The sequence below is a fragment of the Pleurodeles waltl genome, chromosome 7 (assembly GCF_031143425.1).
Source record: "Pleurodeles waltl isolate 20211129_DDA chromosome 7, aPleWal1.hap1.20221129, whole genome shotgun sequence".
Classification (NCBI taxonomy): domain Eukaryota; kingdom Metazoa; phylum Chordata; class Amphibia; order Caudata; family Salamandridae; genus Pleurodeles; species Pleurodeles waltl.
In genome coordinates this window covers 795,654,366-795,666,574 of record NC_090446.1, presented here as the reverse complement: position 1 = coordinate 795,666,574, position 12,209 = coordinate 795,654,366, and the positions used below count along the sequence as shown (strand labels likewise).

The following is a 12,209-nucleotide window of genomic DNA, read 5'->3' as shown; positions in this document are numbered from 1 at the left end:
GTCTTGTTGAGCCATCTTTGGCTCCAACCTGCAGCTATGCCTGCTAGAAGAATCCAAGGTCCACAAAATTGACGAAGTATAGAGATAGAAATCTTCACCGGGCGTAGGTGCCAAAAGTATCAAGCCCACAAGGGACAGTCTGTGGGTGCAAAATTCAAATTTCTCCTGCTCTGAGATTTCCTGCCAAAAGTGAACAGCTTCACCCAGAGTGTTTCCAACAATGTTCAGCCCTGTTCAGCCACAACCTGCTGCCTTGCCCAGTGGAGCATTTTTGACTTCCATTTCAGAGACTAAGGGCCTGATTTAGATCTTGATGGAAGTCCCATCATCCCGCTGTAACAGAGGTCCCAAGTACTCCTTCAAGCTGACGGACTTTCGACTGCCATATTTAGACCTTTGGGGGCTGAACCTCCGTCCGCATCAACAGAGGGGAGTCTGTTGTGTAACCGGTCTACCGCTGCCGGCCGGGCTGACTCCAATGTTGGCTAACAGCACTCTGTCTCCGTCAGGGCGGTGGTATTGTGCCAACCATATTTAGGTTTCATAAGCCGTGGTGGTGTATTGGCAGCGGATTTCTGGCAACTCGCTCTATATTGTACCGTGGTTGTGGCTATTTGATGACAGTAGACACATGATGTATATTGGCCAATTGCAAACACCTGCAAACCACTCTACAAAGCACACTCCATTTCAGACCATGATCCTTTGCCATTCCACTGCAGAACACCATTTTCACTTTCTTCATTTAAAAATTTTTTTTATCAACTTGTGGGCCACTACTTCATTTATTTTTAGTTTTTCTCACTATGGCAGGGAGGAGAAATCTACGTTTTACAGAGGGAGAATTGTCAGTCATGGTGAATGAACTTATCAGAGTAGAGCTCCAATTCTTTGCAGCCCATGTACAAAATACAATCTCAGAAAAGGCAAATGTGTGCCAGAATAGTTGACTGAGTGAATGCTGTAGCAAATAACCTGCACGCACAGGAGGAAATTAGGAATAGGTGGAATGACCTGCAGGGGAGAGTGCATTCCCTTGCTTCCAAGCATCGTCTGGAGGCCCAGAGGACTGGTGGGGGTTCTCCCAGCTCCCCATTACAACTGTTTCCTTGGGGGTAGAAGATCTTGCAGATCCTACATACTGAAGACTTGACAGGAACCCCTGATGGAAGGGAGACTGATAAGTTGGACTTATCAGTGTCTCACTAATCAGAAATGTAGTTTTTGCACTTAAGTTAGCTGTTTAGAATGTGTTTTCCACCTTTGTAAAAATATAAACGCACATTTCAAATTCACAAATCTAATGTCATCGCCAAAATAGTAGCAGTATGGTACTATCTCTGGTTTCACTACTGGGAAATATGTGTGGTCAATTTGTGTGTTGTTCTTCTCTGATCCTTTTTACATTTGCCTCTTCGTTTGTTTGAATCTATTTTGTTCTACTTAGGGTAACAGATTCCAAACTCCATCTACCAGAACATGAAGGTATGGTGATTGCAAGTATTTCTTCTGCTATCAACATATTACACGAACGGTATTCGTTTCCATATGTGTATACATCTACAAAGCATATATTTCACTAGTAATGTACAAATAACATTTTTTTAAAGTGATGGTAATGTGAAGTTGAAATGACTACAGCTTCCATTATGTCTTTTTGTTCTGTAGCTGGAAAACATGCTTGCACTGGGATGTTTCTCATCCTTTCTTTTCTAACATATACTCTCATGTGTTAAACCCCATTTGATACAATGAGTGAAAATGGCATGATTTTCAATATTGTATGTTGTCTCTTGCTTATCAGTATATTGAATTGATGCAGTTGGTCTCACAAATGAATGTATGTTGATTTAAAGGTTTACTTACAAGTCATGTTGCATTTAAAACCTGCTTTCTCATTAAATTAAATGTACCTAGCAAAGTTGATATGATGACTAATGCTAGAAATCCCACCAAGTCATACAATAGTTTGATTATTAGCATGCTAGGCCTTGGAATGGTTTCCTTCACATTTCTCCCCCTACTGAGTTGGATTAACTGTGTGGTATATCACATGTACCCTTCCTAATTAAATATTACTTTCCAAGTAATTTCATTAGATTAGTTAGCATGAGTGTAATTGCTAATGTTTTTGTAATTTGACACAAAAACTGAAAGGTCTAATCATACCATTACTTTTAAAAGTATTTCCCATCAGGTTGAATCATTTGTAGCTCAAAAGAAATTTCATTCATAATCCAGACGCGCACAATATGATTTTCTTGCAATTCATTTGAGGACCTACACCCAGAGTGCGTGGCCAACCATCAGCCAAAGAGGATACTGAGGATTTCGCCAGACCAGGATCAAGCCTACAGTGAGGACTGAACTCCTGAAAATCTGGATGATGGTGTGCTGCCTGGTCCATCTGGTCGGTCTGGGCAGAGAGTTCCAGTTAGTCTCACTCAGCCTATAACTACACCTCCCACCCCAGTTGTTATAACATCTCCAATGGATAACTCCACTTCCTGTGTCCAAAGTAATATCACACCAATCTTGTGCCCCCCGTCCTGGTTGACAACACCAACACCACCACCACCTCCAGTTCAGCCAGAACCTACTGGGATGGGGCACACTGGCTCAAGGGTAGTGAGTGTAGGGGTCGTGGAAGGGAATCAGTGGGCTGGCAAAGTGAGGCTGCTGGGTATACTATCACCCAGACCACCATTGAGCAAGTCTTGGGAGCCCAACATCAGTCCCAAGACATTATGGGCTAGGTTTTTACAGAGCTCCGGGACATGAAGCAGTTGCAGAGGGACCACATTTTAGAAATGCAGAATCACAACTCCAATATGAGCTCCCTTACTGGGGTGCTGTTTGACATTTAGCAGCAGATGTGCAGGGCTTTCCCAGCAATATCTACCTCTTTCTGTGGCCCTACAACATCTGGCCCCACTACACCTGTCTCGGTCACAGAAAGGGAGGCACTGTCACATGCAGAACAAAAACATCTGCAACCACTTCAGTCCCTGCAACTGTGGATTCCACCACCACCCCCCCCCCATCTCCTCCAGGAGGGGACATTCCTCTTGACCACCAGGAGAGGAACACAAGTCCTCCACTACCAAAACATGCAGAACTTAATTTCCTCCAGTGTTTGACTACCATTCACTCTGTGGACTATTTCTGGGCACATTTACCTATTTGAGGTCAGTTGTTTTCTGTACATTGGACTTCAAACAATTGTGCCTCTTCAAAAACACTTTCATTCACCTTGACTGACTGTTTTGTTTTTGTTTTTTTCATGTGGATATTGTTTTCATACTCTTTGAGTTGGTGTGTGTTTTAAAAATAAAACTCAGCACACAAATTCAAAGACTGGTTTGTTTTTCTTGTGGTATAATTGTTTCAATTTGATTTACTTTCATCATTTTTGGAAAAAAACAGAAAACAAAAATATAGTTTGAAACAAATAGCAACATTTAAGTAATGTTTCACCCATTTTCAAACATGTAAGATAATTAGTATCAGCACAAATCTTGATATATCAATCACATCAACTTCCCACGTTTGGTTACACTAAAATAAATTAAAGTCAATTTGTCATGAACCAAATTGTATGTGCCATCATTACAAGTACAGTTCCAGACCTTGACACCATGGAAGGAAGGGATTTGATACAACAAAAGGAGGCAATAGGCAAACTAATCTTGATTCATGTCATCAGCTAGAGCCAGAAATTCTGACTGAAGAGAAATGCCACATCAGTAACACCAATAGCCAAAGTCATGGAAAAACTACCTTTTGTGGACACAGGATCAATCCAGTGCACTTTGCGATATCTGGTGAAATGTCGCAAATAACTTAAAGTGGCGTGCTACAAGAAGTTCACCCTACAATGATGAGGCACATCAACAGCCTCATACACTTAACACAAAATGAGGATTTAGCAAATGTGAATGGAGATGTGTATGCTATGGTTCAAATCACACATGTGAATAGAGCAAGTGAAGCAACACATATTGCCTTGGTGGCAGAAACAACAAAAACAAGTCTAATGCACTACCACACATTCCTTCGCAATCATTGTGCAAGTTGTCTTTGTACAAGATGTGTACATCCAAAGTGTATATGTCTTTCACAGGATCAACACATGTTCTCTTTGTACTTGGCAACAGCAGCATATAACAGCCAATGTCACAACTTTGAAATGTCCAAATGAAAATGACATGAAGAATCCTAAAACTTAACAACAAGAAGAAATTAATTTATTTTCCTGACAAAAGTGATACCTTATAAATAATAATTAACGAGGGCACAATCCTGTAAATCAATCAAAAATATTAAATTTACATGAACACAGTAGTCAATGTGTCAAACCTTTGATCAACAAACTTCCTTGCCAGGAACATTCCAGACCTACCCATTCCTAAAAGGTTTTTAGCACAGGCTGATATGCTCATCACATTACAAGCTGTTTTGGCAGTGAATCTAACGCTATGTAAAGATATACATACATTCATGCAAATAAGTCGTCAGTGGCATCTTGGCATGTGTCAATTCCTTCCTCTCTACCACTGTCATCTTCATTTGCCATTTCAACATCCTCACCTGGTGGCTCTTCATGGTCCCCATCTTATGCGGTGTATGGGATGTTTCATCGCAGAGCTATGTTGTGCAACATGCAGCAGGCAACAATGGGTTGGCACACCTTATGGGGTGAGTAGAAGATGGCTTCACCGGTCTTGTCCATTTAGCAAAATTTGGCCATCAGGAGTCCAAAAGCCTGCTCCACTGGCCTCCCTGTTCTTCCATGGGCCTCATTGAACCGGACTTCCCCTGGCGTTGTTGGATTCCTCAGCGGTGCTAACAACCATGGTCACGTAGGATAAGCTGAGTCTCCTATATGAAAGTAAATAATATATTGAACAATAAATTGTCATCCCATTGAAAATTGTCATATTGTACTTACCAACAAGCCAGGCCCTCTCAAGTCCAGGATGTAACATTTGCAGGGGTATGCTACTGTTCTGTAGCACAAAGGAATAATGTGTTGACCTTGGGAAACTGGCACATGCACTTGAGATTACAAATCAGGTAAGCAGACAACTTGCACATTGATTGAATGGAAGTTCTTCTGATTGTGGTAGACCTGTTCCCTGTTGTGTGGTGACACCGAGGTAATTTGTGTGCCATAACTTGCTCCAACCACATGTGGTATGTCACCCAAAACATAAAAATCTCTCTTAAGGTTTGCAAAATCCTCATGTTGTGGGAAATGGGTTACGCTGTTGCTGTGTCTCATCACTGAAGAAATGACTTATTCTAGCAAACCACTGAACTTTGGTCATGACACGAATATTGCCAGAGTGTTTTGGAAGGATCCTGTGGCCACAAAATGAAGTACTGGAATGAGTTTCACTATAAGTGTTATTGCTGTGGGACTCCTGTTGTGAGGCAGATGTTCTGGCTGCAGCTTATGACATAAATCCAGGATTGTTTGCTTATTCAATCTGAATTTTTTATAATGTCCCTTTCTTCCATGGTGGCAAGGTCTGGAAAGGGTCTGAAAACTTGAGGCTGTCGTCTTCTACCTCTCCTTGGGTTCACATATCTGTGTTTTGGAAAAATAAACTATAATTTAAAATGGTCATACAAAACTTTGATAATCCAAACACATCTCATCTCATTGTAATGTTTTTATGGCATATATCTACCCATCAATTTTTTTGTGATGTTGCAATTTAGAATTACAACTTTTTGTATGTCTGATATTTTTTTTAAATAATGTGTAAATAATAAATGTAAAATGTATTATTTACACATTCTTTGTTTTACAAAATTCTGTCATCAGAAGTATAAAATACACCATGTCACTATCGATTTTAAAAACAGTGACACATTACATTATAAAGTGTAAAATTTTAAAAAACAGTGTACGTATTTAAATTGGTAAGCAAGCTAGCCTCCATTTTGAGTGGTGGTAACACCATTCACATTAAAAAATACACTGGTTCACATCCTAAAATGGCAGGCACCTGACCTTGCCATCAGGGCCCTGGCAATTCAACAGCCGTTGGCATAGTAGATGTGAGATTCCACAACGGACACAGCCATAGGCTAACTTGTGTGATGGCAATGCACAAACATCAATGGCTGTGTCCATCTCCGTCATGGATCACATACATTGTGCACATGTACGTAATGTTAGGAAAAAAGCTCACGTACCTTATAACACTGAAGCCAACAGTACCTCCTCCACTTTTGTTGCTATCATAGACCTCTGGGAGCCAGGATGCCGGGCAAAGAAGGTGACAAAGCGTTTAACTTCTCCCCTGATGAGTTGGAACTCCTCACTACAGAGGTCCTGTCCCTGTACAGTCAGCTGTATGGGAACCCAAAGGAACAGGTACATGTTTGAATGGAAAATGTATTTCTAGGTAACTCTCTTTTTTCAGACACACAGGCTTATTTGTCCCTTTTAGTTCCTGAGTGAAGTGTTGAGATTGGAATGTAGTAAACTCAATAATTTGGCATGGGCATAATGATGCTTAACAATGTTTGAAATGTCTATAAATTAAAATGAAATATCATCTGAAAGAATAAGGTGACTTTTTCTGTCTATTTACTCACAAATCAAACCCTTATTTCCCGTGGCTAGTAGACACTGTTCCATAAGTATGAGGAAAAAAACCACAGCCATATGTTGAAATGAGAGAAATGTAAAGTGCTAGACAAAAAACTTTCAAGTTATGGACTTTTCATCCCATTTTTTGAAAAAAGAGTATCTGTATGTTTTACCCATTAAATAGCACTACCTATGGGGAAAGTAATACCCTGTGCTGCAAGTACATATGACCCAGGCTCTCAATTACCCATATAGGTATGTTCCTTTCCCACACACAATTGCTCATACATCATCAAAAACCAGGCTATCACTGACATACATGGTGGCCCTTCCATGCTGCCCTTAGTCATTGTATGGGGTTCAAACCATAGTATCTGGATGTAAAAACATCAGCATTAAGCCAATGTAGCAGTGCGTGGGGGTGTATGTTAATCGTGTACACATTGGTTAGCCTTCAGTAGCTTACAATGAATTGTACTGCTCAGAAGTAGCTCCCGCTACAGGAAATCTTTCAGACCCCTGGCCTAGATGATGTTTGTAGCCTTGATTTTTAACATGAGAGCATTGAAAGTGTTGAGTGTACTTAAAATGCCACTACAAATTAGTACTTCGTAACCTTTTAGAAATGCCTGTGAGAGATGCTACAAAATTGTATCACAGCAAAACAAACAAACTAAACCTCATGAAACATATTTTTCTTTCTTTTTTCATCAATACAGATCAACGCCATTGTCAGGAAGGTGTGGTCCCTGGCGGTCACCAAGTGGTGCAGCCTTTATTGTCACAAGAGATGGGAGGACATACGATGTTCGACCCGCAACCAACTGAAGTCCATATCTGCGCGTTCTCCGAACATAGGAAGAGACTACGCTTCACCCTGACCCCCACCCCTTTGATAACCTGCATTTTTGGGGTGGCCTATCTGGACCTTGAGGGCCAGATGAAAGCCAAACAGCAGCATCAGGGGGTAAGTTACTTTATTGAGTTCTTATGGTCACTTAACTATTTTTGTTACAGCAATGATTTATGGGATCAGCATAAAGGTTCACATACATCCCAGGCTTAGGAGGATATCTGTAAGCTGTACGTTTTTCATAAGGTGTAAGATGATGTGTTTTGTGTATTGATTTTTGTTCAACGATTCCACTAGATCCTTGTCACAAGCAAAGCACTGTTTTGGTCAGACACATGCCTGCCTAAAAACAAAAGGGAGACAGTTTTTTGTCTATTTTATGAGGGACAGTTGTACCGTACCACACAGGCCCCATTTGAGGATTCTGTAAGGTGTGATGCTCCATCACAATTGAGTAGGTAATGTTGGCCCTAATACAGGTGACATGGCACACAATGCATTTATGATACATGGTGAGTTGTTATTATGACCAAACATTTTCTGACTTCACATTGGTGAGTTGTTAATATGACTAAACAATATTGAGCAACTGGTCACAAATGACTAGGAGCATGAGTACAATGGCAACATTTATGAGCAAAGACATTCAATAAAAATGTTTTCACTGCAAGTTTCAAGTCAGTTCATGTTGACAGTAGCAGATTGGCATGAAGCCTTACTCATTCACAGATGTGCATGTAGACCAGTCTGTTTCAACAAGCATGAATGTGGTAGGCAAACATTCTTAATGAAAACAGATACATTGGTGACAGAGTTACCCGTAGCCCAAAGAAGATTTTTGTGTTCTTTGTTATGTGCAGATGATGAATCAACATTGAACAACATGTGTTCCTAAAAGGGACCTCTGCAGATGGACAATGTACATTTTACAAAGCTTTCTTGCTTGAAATTTAATTTTGTGACATGATTTTACTGTTCATAACAACTTATTTGACCCATTCACAAGTGATCTACAATTCTTTGAGAAGTTTGTACTGTTTAAGTGAATTCATCCAAAATGAGATGGGAGTAATAATGGTAATTTGCAAAACTGTGAGCAAATGGGTCCATGATATGTTCCCAACATGCATGGGGTAAGGGTAAAGTATGTCTAAGTTTGAACGCCTTGCAGCAGGTGAAACAATAAAAGTGTGACACGTTTTCCTAATGAACGTCATGAAACTTTTTATTTGCACAGATATACTAAAAATGTTGTCTATGCCTTTTTCAGCACCATCTGGAGCAGGTGAAGGAGATATTGGCCATGAAGGCGGGGAAGCAGCTGACCGCTGTGTTTTTGGGTGCAGAAACATCAAACACAGAAGGACACAGTGGCTTGGAAGGTGAGGGGACTGGCACGGAGGCCACCAGCTATGCATCTTCTTCTGAGACCTTCACAGAAGACCAGTCCCTAGTGGTGGTGGACCAGACAGAACATTTACCTTCTGCATCCTTGTCCACCATCCACATTCCCAACTCCACCCTCCCTCTTGATCCCCCCATTTGGCCAAACCTGCCCCCTAAAAGAGGTGGTATCTCCTTTGTCACAGGCACCTCTCCCCACCCTTGTCCCCCAAGCTGCACTCAGCAAAGAGGCTATTGGCCTCTTATGCAGCATCTCTGTATGCCAGACAGCAACTGTGAATGGCATCCAGAGGCTTAGTTCACAAATGATACAAATGGTTGCGTTCCTGGATGCCAAACATAGTTCCATGTCTGGCATGAAGAGATCGCTTGCAAAGATAGCCTCTGTACTGACTGCAGCCCCACAACCAGCCCCAGCTTGTTCTTCTACTCCGGCCCCTTCCTGGTCCCAAATCCGACCTCCCACCCCAATCTCAAGTGTACTTACTTCCTTGCACACACCCACTACAACAGGTAGAAACAGCACACACACAAATAAACAGCGCCAACCACCACACTCACACCCACCAGCATACCTACAAGCACCACTACCACAATATCAACCTCTACATCTCACTCATCCAAACACACACAGTCACACACACCTATACGCAAGACAACACCCACAAGATGCACACACCCACCATCACCAGAACACAGTACACCTACCAAACCAAACACATCAAACATACACACTCACAGAAAATAACACATACCCCAACACCCATCAAATGGCAACATACACACTCACTCAAACACAACGCACGTTACAAGACACACAGACGCAATAAGCACCACATACACCAGACCCTCGTGCACCTGCATCACAGACAGACAATTCCCACTCCACTCCCTCTACATCCCAAACCTCATCCTCTCCCATCCCTTCTACCACTTCTCCTACTGATGCTTTCACTCTTGCCTTGTCCTTGACCCCTGTCAGACCCAAACCCGCCCCTTGCAAAAAAGATTTTTGAGGTGTCTGCTCTGCCCTCTAGATGGCCCTTTCTGAAGAGTTTGGACACAGCAGTGTATTTCGGAGGCTAGTTCTGGGCCTGAAGCCCCCCGGGTCCCTAATGGACAATTTTGTGAATTCCATTTTATTATGATTTATTTTTATTCTCATAAGAGACGTAGTTCATTATTTGATTAAATATCATTTATTTTCACTAACTTTGTCCTGGCATTATTTTTAGATTATTGGTGATTGATTGCTGACAATGTTATTGTTGCAAACATGTGTAACATTAACTTATTTTCATTTCTCACAGTGACAGACAGGTTTTATGTTTTGCATATGTATATAGTACATACATTAATATTGGACATTTGTGATGGACATATTTATTTGGGTTCAAGCATTCATCATGATACTGGACACTAACACCAAGATTAAATGTGTATATATGTTTGTAACTTGTGAATGCAGGTGTGCTTATTTTAAAATGATGAGTGTTAATAATAAATACATATGCATTACACATGGTAAATGACACATTTGAGTTAAATGAAATCTAATGGTCAACAAAAATTGCACAAGACAAGAAGAAATGTGACATTAATACACCTATCACATGTTTGAAGTTTATAGGTGACATTGATTGTACATTTCGGGAAAACCCACTTGTTGCATTGTGTAGTGCAATTACTACATGATATTGGATTTATGTAGTTAATTGATGTGTACAGTTTATGTATATGATATGGTAGTTTAGTGAAAAGGATTCCACATACCTGTATAGACACACTTTGAATTAAGGAGTGATGTCACTTTTTGTGTAGATGTCCATTGGCATGAAGACAGTTAGTACCAAATTTGTGGGTTTGAATACTGTATTGAGATATTTTTTTAAATTTTTCTAAATACCACACTACGCACATATGCACTGCACATCATTGTACTATTGCTTGCAAGTATTTTTAAACATGCACAAGTCCAGAGCTAATGCACACAGGCAATTCTGATAATAACAGGTAAAACAGTCACTTACCTTTGGTTGCGGCACCAAAGGAGTTGATTTTTATCGTGGACCAGTAGCAGCAGTAAGGGTAGGACTTGTACGATTGGATTCATGATGGCAAGGAATGAGAAAACGCAAAAAAATGTAAGCTTCATTTTTACATACCTCCCAATCTGCCAACTCAGGTGTGAAGGTTTAGCCACCACAGTTACATTGTTGGAAAGGCACATCTTGAATGGCCTGGTGGTAAAACTGGCTGTGGTCCCGCAGCCAGCCCCTTTTCCCTATGGCACTGTCAACACGGGTATACCATCATGGCAGTTCGCTGACTGACTTTCGGCTATAGGACTGCCAATATCTAAATAAAGTGGGCAGACCACCAAGGTGGCTGGTAGGATATCCGACAGAAGCTTGCAACAAGACCGAGTCCGCCAAGATCTAAATCAGGCCCTAAGTATAACCAGGTTGAACCTTGCTTCTGTACCACTGCAGTTTGCCTTGACCTGTGACTAGGTGGCAGTCGAATGCATCAAGTTGGCCACTATTGGCACATAATGCTTTTAGGGGCTATTTTTATATTTCAATTTAAAAAAAAGTCATACTTCTCGTTCCCTTATTATATTTATTGTCATTTTGGTGTCATTTTTAAAAAATGTACTATATGTTTCCTAATTGATTTAGGATTTTTCTTGTGTTGTATTTTGCCTTTACTACTGTTTGGTACTACATAAATACTTTCCACATTGCCTCTAAGTTAAGCCTGTCTGCTCTGTGCCCATGTACATCATTTAGGGGTCGCAAGTCTGCCACCCAGCTTGCCCCTTGCAACCCCTGGCACTGCCTCTGCGACCCCTGGCCTCAGAGGTGGCAAAATCAGTGCCAGGAACACAGGGGCAGCTCATCCTTATGGACGTTGCTTGGGGCTCCACTTCCTTGTTTTCAATCATATTTTTATTACACTAATATTGAATAATATATTATTTACTATTAGTGTAATAAAAAATGGAGTGCAGTTATCTAGAACATGACCCTCCTTTGTAGTTGAGGTAAGTAAAAAACACTTTTAAGTGTATGTTGTGTGCACGCTTGCGGGTGAGAGTGTGCTTATGTAAAAGACAGTGTATGCATGAGCGAATGTGTGTTTGTGTAAGCATAGGTGTGTGAGTGAAAGTAAAGATGAAATGGTGTGTGATGTCACTTCCGCTACCCCTGGCACTTTGGTGAATTGCCGTTCATGTCTGTGCCATATACCCGGGGATTGAGCTCAAGTTTATTTAGTGACTTTAACAGTTCACCCTGACAAGAGTTGTGCTTATTACTTGAGGTGGATACTCACCCCCCTCAA

General features: G+C 41.0%; 1 long non-coding RNA gene across 1 annotated transcript in view; it reads left to right on the top strand.

Moving 5' to 3' along the window:
* Positions 1-6,287, top strand: part of LOC138247322 (uncharacterized) — a 33,613-nt gene extending 27,326 nt beyond the window's left edge. Inside the window, exons 2-3 of the long non-coding RNA XR_011194437.1 lie at positions 1,448-1,485; positions 6,259-6,287. This is a non-coding gene — a long non-coding RNA (uncharacterized lncRNA). The remainder of the gene's footprint in view (positions 1-1,447; positions 1,486-6,258) is intronic.
* Positions 6,288-12,209: the final 5,922 nt, after the last annotated feature.